Source organism: Vicugna pacos, chromosome 30 (genome assembly GCF_048564905.1).
Source record: "Vicugna pacos chromosome 30, VicPac4, whole genome shotgun sequence".
Classification (NCBI taxonomy): Eukaryota; Metazoa; Chordata; class Mammalia; order Artiodactyla; family Camelidae; genus Vicugna; species Vicugna pacos.
In genome coordinates, this window is record NC_133016.1 from 30,388,351 (window position 1) to 30,400,826 (window position 12,476).

The window sequence follows — 12,476 nt, forward strand, 5'->3', positions numbered from 1 at the left end:
GTTCTGAGAGACAAGTGTGTGTGAAAGCCGTCCTTCACCTAGCTTGAAGGGAACACAAAGTTTCTTTTCAGTTGCCAACTCCACTCCATACATATATATGGGGAGGTACAAGCTCCAACTCGGTTTTACAGTGAAAACGGCAGGCACTTCAAACCGGCACTAGGAAACCGACTGAGAAACCAGAGTAAGGGTTTCTCCTGCAACCCGTTCCCTTTGTGCTGGATGAACGAACGTCTCTCCACATGCTCAGTTCTGAGAGATAAGTGTGTGTGAAAGCCGTCCTTCACCTAGCTTGAAGGGAACACAAAGTTTCTTTTCAGTTGCCAACTCCACTCCATACATATATATGGGGAGGTACAAGCTCCAACTCGGTTTTACAGTGAAAACGGCAGGCACTTCAAACCGGCACTAGGAAACCGACTGAGAAACCAGAGTATGGGTTTCTCCTGCAACCCGTTCCCTTTGTGCTGGATGAACGAACGTCTCTCCACATGCTCAGTTCTGAGAGACAAGTGTGTGTGAAAGCCGTCCTTCACCTAGCTTGAAGGGAACACAAAGTTTCTTTTCAGTTGCCAACTCCACTCCATACATATATATGGGGAGGTACAAGCTCCAACTCGGTTTTACAGTGAAAACGGCAGGCACTTCAAACCGGCACTAGGAAACAGACTGAGAAACCAGAGTAAGGGTTTCTCCTGCATCCCGTTCCCTTTGTGCTGGATGAACGAACGTCTCTGCACATGCTAAGTTCTGAGAGATAAGTGTGTGTGAAAGCCGTCCTTCACCTAGCTTGAAGGGAACACAAAGTTTCTTTTCAGTTGCCAACTCCACTCCATACATATATATGGGGAGGTACAAGCTCCAACTCGGTTTTACAGTGAAAACGGCAGGCACTTCAAACTGGCACTAGGAAACCGACTGAGAATCCAGAGAAAGGGTTTCTCCTACAAACCGTTCCCTTTGTGCTGGATGAACGAACGTCTCTCCACATGCTCAGTTCTGAGAGATAAGTGTGTGTGAAAGCCGTCCTTCACCTAGCTTGAAGGGAACACAACGTTTCTTTTCAGTTGCCAACTCCACTCCATACATATATATGGGGAGGTACAATCTCCAACTCGGTTTTACAGTGAAAACGGCAGGCACTTCAAACCGGCACTAGGAAACCGACTGAGAAACCAGAGTAAGGGTTTCTCCTGCAACCCGTTCCCTTTGTGCTGGATGAACGAACGTCTCTGCACATGCTAAGTTCTGAGAGATAAGTGTGTGTGAAAGCCGTCCTTCACCTAGCTTGAAGGGAACACAAAGTTTCTTTTCAGTTGCCAACTCCACTCCATACATATATATGGGGAGGTACAAGCTCCAACTCGGTTTTACAGTGAAAACGGCAGGCACTTCAAACCGGCACTAGGAAACCGACTGAGAATCCAGAGAAAGGGTTTCTCCTGCAATCCGTTCCCGTTGTGCTGGATGAACGAACGTCTCTCCACATGCTCAGTTCTGAGAGATAAGTGTGTGTGAAAGCCGTCCTTCACCTAGCTTGAAGGGAACACAAAGTTTCTTTTCAGTTGCCAACTCCACTCCATACATATATATGGGGAGGTACAAGCTGCAACTCGGTTTTACAGTGAAAACGGCAGGCACTTCAAACCGGCACTAGGAAACAGACTGAGAAACCAGAGTAAGGGTTTCTCCTGCAACCCGTTCCCTTTGTGCTGGATGAACGAACGTCTCTCCACATGCTCAGTTCTGAGAGATAAGTGTGTGTGAAAGCCGTCCTTCACCTAGCTTGAAGGGAACACAAAGTTTCTTTTCAGTTGCCAACTCCACTCCATACATATATATGGGGAGGTACAAGCTCCAGCTCGGTTTTACAGTGAAAACGGCAGGCACTTCAAACTGGCACTAGGAAACCGACTGAGAATCCAGAGAAAGGGTTTCTCCTTCAAACCGTTCCCTTTGTGCTGGATGAACGAACGTCTCTCCACATGCTCAGTTCTGAGAGATAAGTGTGTGTGAAAGCCGTCCTTCACCTAGCTTGAATGGAACACAAAGTTTCTTTTCAGTTGCCAACTCCACTCCATACATATATATGGGGAGGTACAAGCTCCAGTTCGGTTTTACAGTGAAAACGGCAGGCACTTCAAACTGGCACTAGGAAACCGACTGAGAATCCAGAGAAAGGGTTTCTCCTACAAACCGTTCCCTTTGTGCTGGATGAACGAACGTCTCTCCACATGCTCAGTTCTGAGAGATAAGTGTGTGTGAAAGCCGTCCTTCACCTAGCTTGAAGAGAACACAAAGTTTCTTTTCAGTTGCCAACTCCACTCCATACATATATATGGGGATGTACAAGCTCCAACTCGGTTTTACAGTGAAAACGGCAGGCACTTCAAACCGGCACTAGGAAACCGACTGAGAAACCAGAGTAAGGGTTTCTCCTGCAACCCGTTCCCTTTGTGCTGGATGAACGAACGTCTCTCCACATGCTCAGTTCTGAGAGATAAGTGTGTGTGAAAGCCGTCCTTCACCTAGCTTGAAGGGAACACAAAGTTTCTTTTCAGTTGCCAAATCCACTCCATACATATATATGGGGAGGTACAAGCTCCAACTCGGTTTTACAGTGAAAACGGCAGGCACTTGAAACCGGCACTAGGAAACCGACTGAGAATCCAGAGAAAGGGTTTCTCCTGCAACCCGTTCCCTTTGTGCTGGATGAACGAACGTCTCTCCACATGCTCAGTTCTGAGAGATAAGTGTGTGTGAAAGCCGTCCTTCACCTAGCTTGAAGGGAACACAAAGTTTCTTTTCAGTTGCCAACTCCACCCCATACATATATATGGGGAGGTACAAGCTGCAACTCGGTTTTACAGTGAAAACGGCAGGCACTTCAAACCGGCACTAGGAAACCGACTGAGAAACCAGAGTAAGGGTTTCCCCTGCAACCCGTTCCCTTTGTGCTGGATGAACGAACGTCTCTCCACATGCTCAGTTCTGAGAGACAAGTGTGTGTGAAAGCCGTCCTTCACCTAGCTTGAAGGGAACACAAAGTTTCTTTTCAGTTGCCAACTCCACTCCATACATATATATGGGGAGGTACAAGCTCCAACTCGGTTTTACAGTGAAAACGGCAGGCACTTCAAACCGGCACTAGGAAACCGACTGAGAAACCAGAGTAAGGGTTTCTCCTGCAACCCGTTCCCTTTGTGCTGGATGAACGAACGTCTCTCCACATGCTCAGTTCTGAGAGATAAGTGTGTGTGAAAGCCGTCCTTCACCTAGCTTGAAGGGAACACAAAGTTTCTTTTCAGTTGCCAACTCCACTCCATACATATATATGGGGAGGTACAAGCTCCAACTCGGTTTTACAGTGAAAACGGCAGGCACTTCAAACCGGCACTAGGAAACAGACTGAGAAACCAGAGTAAGGGTTTCTCCTGCATTCCTTTCCCTTTGTGCTGGATGAACGAACGTCTCTGCACATGCTCAGTTCTGAGAGATAAGTGTCTGTGAAAGCCGTCCTTAACCTAGCTTGAAGGGAACACAAAGTTTCTTTTCAGTTGCCAACTCCACTCCATACATATATATGGGGAGGTACAAGCTCCAACTCGGTTTTACAGTGAAAACGGCAGGCACTTCAAACCGGCACTAGGAAACCGACTGAGAAACCAGAGTAAGGGTTTCTCCTGCAACCCGTTCCCTTTGTGCTGGATGAACGAACGTCTCTCCACATGCTCAGTTCTGAGAGATAAGTGTGTGTGAAGCCGTCCTTCACCTAGCTTGAAGGGAACACAAAGTTTCTTTTCAGTTGCAAACTCCACTCCATACATATATATGGGGAGGTACAAGCTCCAACTCGGTTTTACAGTGAAAACGGCAGGCACTTCAAACTGGCACTAGGAAACCGACTGAGAATCCAGAGAAATGGTTTCTCCTACAAACCGTTCCCTTTGTGCTGGATGAACGAACGTCTCTCCACATGCTCAGTTCTGAGAGATAAGTGTGTGTGAAAGCCGTCCTTCACCTAGCTTGAAGGGAACACAAAGTTTCTTTTCAGTTGCCAACTCCACTCCATACATATATATGGGGAGGTACAAGCTCCAACTCGGTTTTACAGTGAAAACGGCAGGCACTTCAAACCGGCACTAGGAAACCGACTGAGAAACCAGAGTAAGGGTTTCTCCTGCAAACCGTTCATTTTGCGCTGGATGAACGAACGTCTCTCCACATGCTCAGTTCTGAGAGATAAGTGTGTGTGAAAGCCGTCCTTCACCTAGCTTGAAGGGAACACAAAGTTTCTTTTCAGTTGCCAACTCCACTCCATACATATATATGGGGAGGTACAAGCTCCAACTCGGTTTTACAGTGAAAACGGCAGGCACTTCAAACCGGCACTAGGAAACAGTCTGAGAAACCAGAGTAAGGGTTTCTCCTGCAACCCGTTCCCTTTGTGCTGGATGAACGAACGTCTCTCCACATGCTCAGTTCTGAGAGATAAGTGTGTGTGAAAGCCGTCCTTCACCTAGCTTGAAGGGAACACAAAGTTTCTTTTCAGTTGCCAACTCCACTCCATACATATATATGGGGAGGTACAAGCTGCAACTCGGTTTTACAGTGAAAACGGCAGGCACTTCAAACCGGCACTAGGAAACCGACTGAGAAACCAGAGTAAGGGTTTCTCCTGCAACCCGTTCCCTTTGTGCTGGATGAACGAACGTCTCTCCACATGCTCAGTTCTGAGAGACAAGTGTGTGTGAAAGCCGTCCTTCACCTAGCTTGAAGGGAACACAAAGTTTCTTTTCAGTTGCCAACTCCACTCCATACATATATATGGGGAGGTACAAGCTCCAACTCGGTTTTACAGTGAAAACGGCAGGCACTTCAAACCGGCACTAGGAAACAGACTGAGAAACCAGAGTAAGGGTTTCTCCTGCATCCCGTTCCCTTTGTGCTGGATGAACGAACGTCTCTGCACATGCTCAGTTCTGAGAGATAAGTGTGTGTGAAAGCCGTCCTTCACCTAGCTTGAAGGGAACACAAAGTTTCTTTTCAGTTGCCAACTCCACTCCATACATATATATGGGGAGGTACAAGCTCCAGCTCGGTTTTACAGTGAAAACGGCAGGCACTTCAAACTGGCACTAGGAAACCGACTGAGAATCCAGAGAAAGGGTTTCTCCTACAAACCGTTCCCTTTGTGCTGGATGAACGAACGTCTCTCCACATGCTCAGTTCTGAGAGATAAGTGTGTGTGAAAGCCGTCCTTCACCTAGCTTGAAGGGAACACAAAGTTTCTTTTCAGTTGCCAACTCCACTCCATACATATATATGGGGAGGTACAAGCTCCAACTCGGTTTTACAGTGAAAACGGCAGGCACTTCAAACCGGCACTAGGAAACAGACTGAGAAACCAGAGTAAGGGTTTCTCCTGCAACCCGTTCCCTTTGTGCTGGATGAACGAACGTCTCTCCACATGCTCAGTTCTGAGAGATAAGTGTGTGTGAAAGCCGTCCTTCACCTAGCTTGAAGGGAACACAAAGTTTCTTTTCAGTTGCCAACTCCACTCCATACATATATATGGGGAGGTACAAGCTCCAACTCGGTTTTCCAGTGAAAACGGCAGGCACTTCAAACCGGCACTAGGAAACCGACTGAGAAACCAGAGTAAGGGTTTCTCCTGCAACCCGTTCCCTTTGTGCTGGATGAACGAACGTCTCTCCACATGCTCAGTTCTGAGAGACAAGTGTGTGTGAAAGCCGTCCTTCACCTAGCTTGAAGGGAACACAAAGTTTCTTTTCAGTTGCCAACTCCACTCCATACATATATATGGGGAGGTACAAGCTCCAGCTCGGTTTTACAGTGAAAACGGCAGGCACTTCAAACTGGCACTAGGAAACCGACTGAGAATCCAGAGAAAGGGTTTCTCCTACAAACCGTTCCCTTTGTGCTGGATGAACGAACGTCTCTCCACATGCTCAGTTCTGAGAGATAAGTGTGTGTGAAAGCCGTCCTTCACCTAGCTTGAAGGGAACACAAAGTTTCTTTTCAGTTGCCAACTCCACTCCATACATATATATGGGGAGGTACAAGCTCCAACTCGGTTTTACAGTGAAAACGGCAGGCACTTCAAACCGGCACTAGGAAACCGACTGAGAAACCAGAGTAAGGGTTTCTCCTGCAACCCGTTCCCTTTGTGCTGGATGAACGAACGTCTCTCCACATGCTCAGTTCTGAGAGATAAGTGTGTGTGAAAGCCGTCCTTCACCTAGCTTGAAGGGAACACAAAGTTTCTTTTCAGTTGCCAACTCCACTCCATACATATATATGGGGAGGTACAAGCTCCAACTCGGTTTTCCAGTGAAAACGGCAGGCACTTCAAACCGGCACTAGGAAACCGACTGAGAAACCAGAGTAAGGGTTTCTCCTGCAACCCGTTCCCTTTGTGCTGGATGAACGAACGTCTCTCCACATGCTCAGTTCTGAGAGACAAGTGTGTGTGAAAGCCGTCCTTCACCTAGCTTGAAGGGAACACAAAGTTTCTTTTCAGTTGCCAACTCCACTCCATACATATATATGGGGAGGTACAAGCTCCAACTCGGTTTTACAGTGAAAACGGCAGGCACTTCAAACCGGCACTAGGAAACCGACTGAGAAACCAGAGTAAGGGTTTCTCCTGCAACCCGTTCCCTTTGTGCTGGATGAACGAACGTCTCTCCACATGCTCAGTTCTGAGAGATAAGTGTGTGTGAAAGCCGTCCTTCACCTAGCTTGAAGGGAACACAAAGTTTCTTTTCAGTTGCCAACTCCACTCCATACATATATATGGGGAGGTACAAGCTCCAACTCGGTTTTACAGTGAAAACGGCAGGCACTTCAAACCGGCACTAGGAAACCGACTGAGAAACCAGAGTAAGAGTTTCTCCTGCAACCCGTTCCCTTTGTGCTGGATGAACGAACGTCTCTCCACATGCTCAGTTCTGAGAGATAAGTGTGTGTGAAAGCCGTCCTTCACCTAGCTTGAAGGGAACACAAAGTTTCTTTTCAGTTGCCAACTCCACTCCATACATATATATGGGGAGGTACAAGCTCCAACTCGGTTTTCCAGTGAAAACGGCAGGCACTTCAAACCGGCACTAGGAAACCGACTGAGAAACCAGAGTAAGGGTTTCTCCTGCAACCCGTTCCCTTTGTGCTGGATGAACGAACGTCTCTCCACATGCTCAGTTCTGAGAGACAAGTGTGTGTGAAAGCCGTCCTTCACCTAGCTTGAAGGGAACACAAAGTTTCTTTTCAGTTGCCAACTCCACTCCATACATATATATGGGGAGGTACAAGCTCCAACTCGGTTTTACAGTGAAAACGGCAGGCACTTCAAACCGGCACTAGGAAACCGACTGAGAAACCAGAGTAAGGGTTTCTCCTGCAACCCGTTCCCTTTGTGCTGGATGAACGAACGTCTCTCCACATGCTCAGTTCTGAGAGATAAGTGTGTGTGAAAGCCGTCCTTCACCTAGCTTGAAGGGAACACAAAGTTTCTTTTCAGTTGCCAACTCCACTCCATACATATATATGGGGAGGTACAAGCTCCAACTCGGTTTTACAGTGAAAACGGCAGGCACTTCAAACCGGCACTAGGAAACCGACTGAGAAACCAGAGTAAGGGTTTCTCCTGCAACCCGTTCCCTTTGTGCTGGATGAACGAACGTCTCTCCACATGCTCAGTTCTGAGAGATAAGTGTGTGTGAAAGCCGTCCTTCACCTAGCTTGAAGGGAACACAAAGTTTCTTTTCAGTTGCCAACTCCACTCCATACATATATATGGGGAGGTACAAGCTCCAACTCGGTTTTACAGTGAAAACGGCAGGCACTTCAAACCGGCACTAGGAAACAGACTGAGAAACCAGAGTAAGGGTTTCTCCTGCAACCCGTTCCCTTTGTGCTGGATGAACGAACGTCTCTCCACATGCTCAGTTCTGAGAGATAAGTGTCTGTGAAAGCCGTCCTTCACCTAGCTTGAAGGGAACACAAAGTTTCTTTTCAGTTGCCAACTCCACTCCATACATATATATGGGGAGGTACAAGCTCCAACTCGGTTTTACAGTGAAAACGGCAGGCACTTCAAACCGGCACTAGGAAACCGACTGAGAAACCAGAGTAAGGGTTTCTCCTGCAACCCGTTCCCTTTGTGCTGGATGAACGAACGTCTCTCCACATGCTCAGTTCTGAGAGATAAGTGTGTGTGAAAGCCGTCCTTCACCTAGCTTGAAGGGAACACAAAGTTTCTTTTCAGTTGCCAACTCCACTCCATACATATATATGGGGAGGTACAAGCTCCAACTCGGTTTTACAGTGAAAACGGCAGGCACTTCAAACCGGCACTAGGAAACAGACTGAGAAACCAGAGTAAGGGTTTCTCCTGCAACCCGTTCCCTTTGTGCTGGATGAACGAACGTCTCTCCACATGCTCAGTTCTGAGAGATAAGTGTGTGTGAAAGCCGTCCTTCACCTAGCTTGAAGGGAACACAAAGTTTCTTTTCAGTTGCCAACTCCACTCCATACATATATATGGGGAGGTACAAGCTCCAACTCGGTTTTACAGTGAAAACGGCAGGCACTTCAAACCGGCACTAGGAAACCGACTGAGAAACCAGAGTAAGGGTTTCTCCTGCAACCCGTTCCCTTTGTGCTGGATGAACGAACGTCTCTCCACATGCTCAGTTCTGAGAGATAAGTGTGTGTGAAAGCCGTCCTTCACCTAGCTTGAAGGGAACACAAAGTTTCTTTTCAGTTGCCAACTCCACTCCATACATATATATGGGGAGGTACAAGCTCCAACTCGGTTTTACAGTGAAAACGGCAGGCACTTCAAACCGGCACTAGGAAACCGACTGAGAAACCAGAGTAAGGGTTTCTCCTGCAACCCGTTCCCTTTGTGCTGGATGAACGAACGTCTCTCCACATGCTCAGTTCTGAGAGATAAGTGTGTGTGAAAGCCGTCCTTCACCTAGCTTGAAGGGAACACAAAGTTTCTTTTCAGTTGCCAACTCCACTCCATACATATATATGGGGAGGTACAAGCTCCAACTCGGTTTTACAGTGAAAACGGCAGGCACTTCAAACCGGCACTAGGAAACAGACTGAGAAACCAGAGTAAGGGTTTCTCCTGCATCCCGTTCCCTTTGTGCTGGATGAACGAACGTCTCTGCACATGCTAAGTTCTGAGAGATAAGTGTGTGTGAAAGCCGTCCTTCACCTAGCCTGAAGGGAACACAAAGTTTCTTTGCAGTTGCCAACTCCACTCCATACATATATATGGGGAGGTACAAGCTCCAACTCGGTTTTACAGTGAAAACGGCAGGCACTTCAAACCGACACTAGGAAACCGACTGAGAAACCAGAGTAAGGGTTTCTCCTGCAACCCGTTCCCTTTGTGCTGGATGAACGAACGTCTCTCCACATGCTCAGTTCTGAGAGATAAGTGTGTGTGAAAGCCGTCCTTCACCTAGCTTGAAGGGAACACAAAGTTTCTTTTCAGTTGCCAACTCCACTCCATACATATATATGGGGAGGTACAAGCTCCAACTCGGTTTTACAGTGAAAACGGCAGGCACTTCAAACCGGCACTAGGAAACCGACTGAGAAACCAGAGTAAGGGTTTCTCCTGCAACCCGTTCCCTTTGTGCTGGATGAACGAACGTCTCTCCACATGCTCAGTTCTGAGAGATAAGTGTGTGTGAAAGCCGTCCTTCACCTAGCTTGAAGGGAACACAAAGTTTCTTTTCAGTTGCCAACTCCACTCCATACATATATATGGGGAGGTACAAGCTCCAACTCGGTTTTACAGTGAAAACGGCAGGCACTTCAAACCGGCACTAGGAAACAGACTGAGAAACCAGAGTAAGGGTTTCTCCTGCAACCCGTTCCCTTTGTGCTGGATGAACGAACGTCTCTCCACATGCTCAGTTCTGAGAGATAAGTGTCTGTGAAAGCCGTCCTTCACCTAGCTTGAAGGGAACACAAAGTTTCTTTTCAGTTGCCAACTCCACTCCATACATATATACGGGGAGGTACAAGCTCCAACTCGGATTTACAGTGAAAACGGCAGGCACTTCAAACCGGCACTAGGAAACCGACTGAGAAACCAGAGTAAGGGTTTCTCCTGCAACCCGTTCCCTTTGTGCTGGATGAACGAACGTCTCTCCACATGCTCAGTTCTGAGAGATAAGTGTGTGTGAAAGCCGTCCTTCACCTAGCTTGAAGGGAACACAAAGTTTCTTTTCAGTTGCCAACTCCACTCCATACATATATATGGGGAGGTACAAGCTCCAACTCGGTTTTACAGTGAAAACGGCAGGCACTTCAAACCGGCACTAGGAAACCGACTGAGAATCCAGAGTAAGGGTTTCTCCTGCAACCCGTTCCCTTTGTGCTGGATGAACGAACGTCTCTCCACATGCTCAGTTCTGAGAGATAAGTGTGTGTGAAAGCCGTCCTTCACCTAGCTTGAAGGGAACACAAAGTTTCTTTTCAGTTGCCAACTCCACTCCATACATATATATGGGGAGGTACAAGCTCCAACTCGGTTTTACAGTGAAAACGGCAGGCACTTCAAAGCGGCACTAGGAAACAGACTGAGAAACCAGAGTAAGGGTTTCTCCTGCATCCCGTTCCCTTTGTGCTGGATGAACGAACGTCTCTGCACATGCTAAGTTCTGAGAGATAAGTGTGTGTGAAAGCCGTCCTTCACCTAGCCTGAAGGGAACACAAAGTTTCTTTGCAGTTGCCAACTCCACTCCATACATATATATGGGGAGGTACAAGCTCCAACTCGGTTTTACAGTGAAAACGGCAGGCACTTCAAACCGACACTAGGAAACCGACTGAGAAACCAGAGTAAGGGTTTCTCCTGCAACCCGTTCCCTTTGTGCTGGATGAACGAACGTCTCTCCACATGCTCAGTTCTGAGAGATAAGTGTGTGTGAAAGCCGTCCTTCACCTAGCTTGAAGGGAACACAAAGTTTCTTTTCAGTTGCCAACTCCACTCCATACATATATATGGGGAGGTACAAGCTCCAACTCGGTTTTACAGTGAAAACGGCAGGCACTTCAAACCGGCACTAGGAAACCGACTGAGAAACCAGAGTAAGGGTTTCTCCTGCAACCCGTTCCCTTTGTGCTGGATGAACGAACGTCTCTGCACATGCTAAGTTCTGAGAGATAAGTGTGTGTGAAAGCCGTCCTTCACCTAGCCTGAAGGGAACACAAAGTTTCTTTGCAGTTGCCAACTCCACTCCATACATATATATGGGGAGGTACAAGCTCCAACTCGGTTTTACAGTGAAAACGGCAGGCACTTCAAACCGACACTAGGAAACCGACTGAGAAACCAGAGTAAGGGTTTCTCCTGCAACCCGTTCCCTTTGTGCTGGATGAACGAACGTCTCTCCACATGCTCAGTTCTGAGAGATAAGTGTGTGTGAAAGCCGTCCTTCACCTAGCTTGAAGGGAACACAAAGTTTCTTTTCAGTTGCCAACTCCACTCCATACATATATATGGGGAGGTACAAGCTCCAACTCGGTTTTACAGTGAAAACGGCAGGCACTTCAAACCGGCACTAGGAAACCGACTGAGAAACCAGAGTAAGGGTTTCTCCTGCAACCCGTTCCCTTTGTGCTGGATGAACGAACGTCTCTCCACATGCTCAGTTCTGAGAGATAAGTGTGTGTGAAAGCCGTCCTTCACCTAGCTTGAAGGGAACACAAAGTTTCTTTTCAGTTGCCAACTCCACTCCATACATATATATGGGGAGGTACAAGCTCCAACTCGGTTTTACAGTGAAAACGGCAGGCACTTCAAACCGGCACTAGGAAACAGACTGAGAAACCAGAGTAAGGGTTTCTCCTGCAACCCGTTCCCTTTGTGCTGGATGAACGAACGTCTCTCCACATGCTCAGTTCTGAGAGATAAGTGTCTGTGAAAGCCGTCCTTCACCTAGCTTGAAGGGAACACAAAGTTTCTTTTCAGTTGCCAACTCCACTCCATACATATATACGGGGAGGTACAAGCTCCAACTCGGATTTACAGTGAAAACGGCAGGCACTTCAAACCGGCACTAGGAAACCGACTGAGAAACCAGAGTAAGGGTTTCTCCTGCAACCCGTTCCCTTTGTGCTGGATGAACGAACGTCTCTCCACATGCTCAGTTCTGAGAGATAAGTGTGTGTGAAAGCCGTCCTTCACCTAGCTTGAAGGGAACACAAAGTTTCTTTTCAGTTGCCAACTCCACTCCATACATATATATGGGGAGGTACAAGCTCCAACTCGGTTTTACAGTGAAAACGGCAGGCACTTCAAACCGGCACTAGGAAACCGACTGAGAATCCAGAGTAAGGGTTTCTCCTGCAACCCGTTCCCTTTGTGCTGGATGAACGAACGTCTCTCCACATGCTCAGTTCTGAGAGATAAGTGTGTGTGAAAG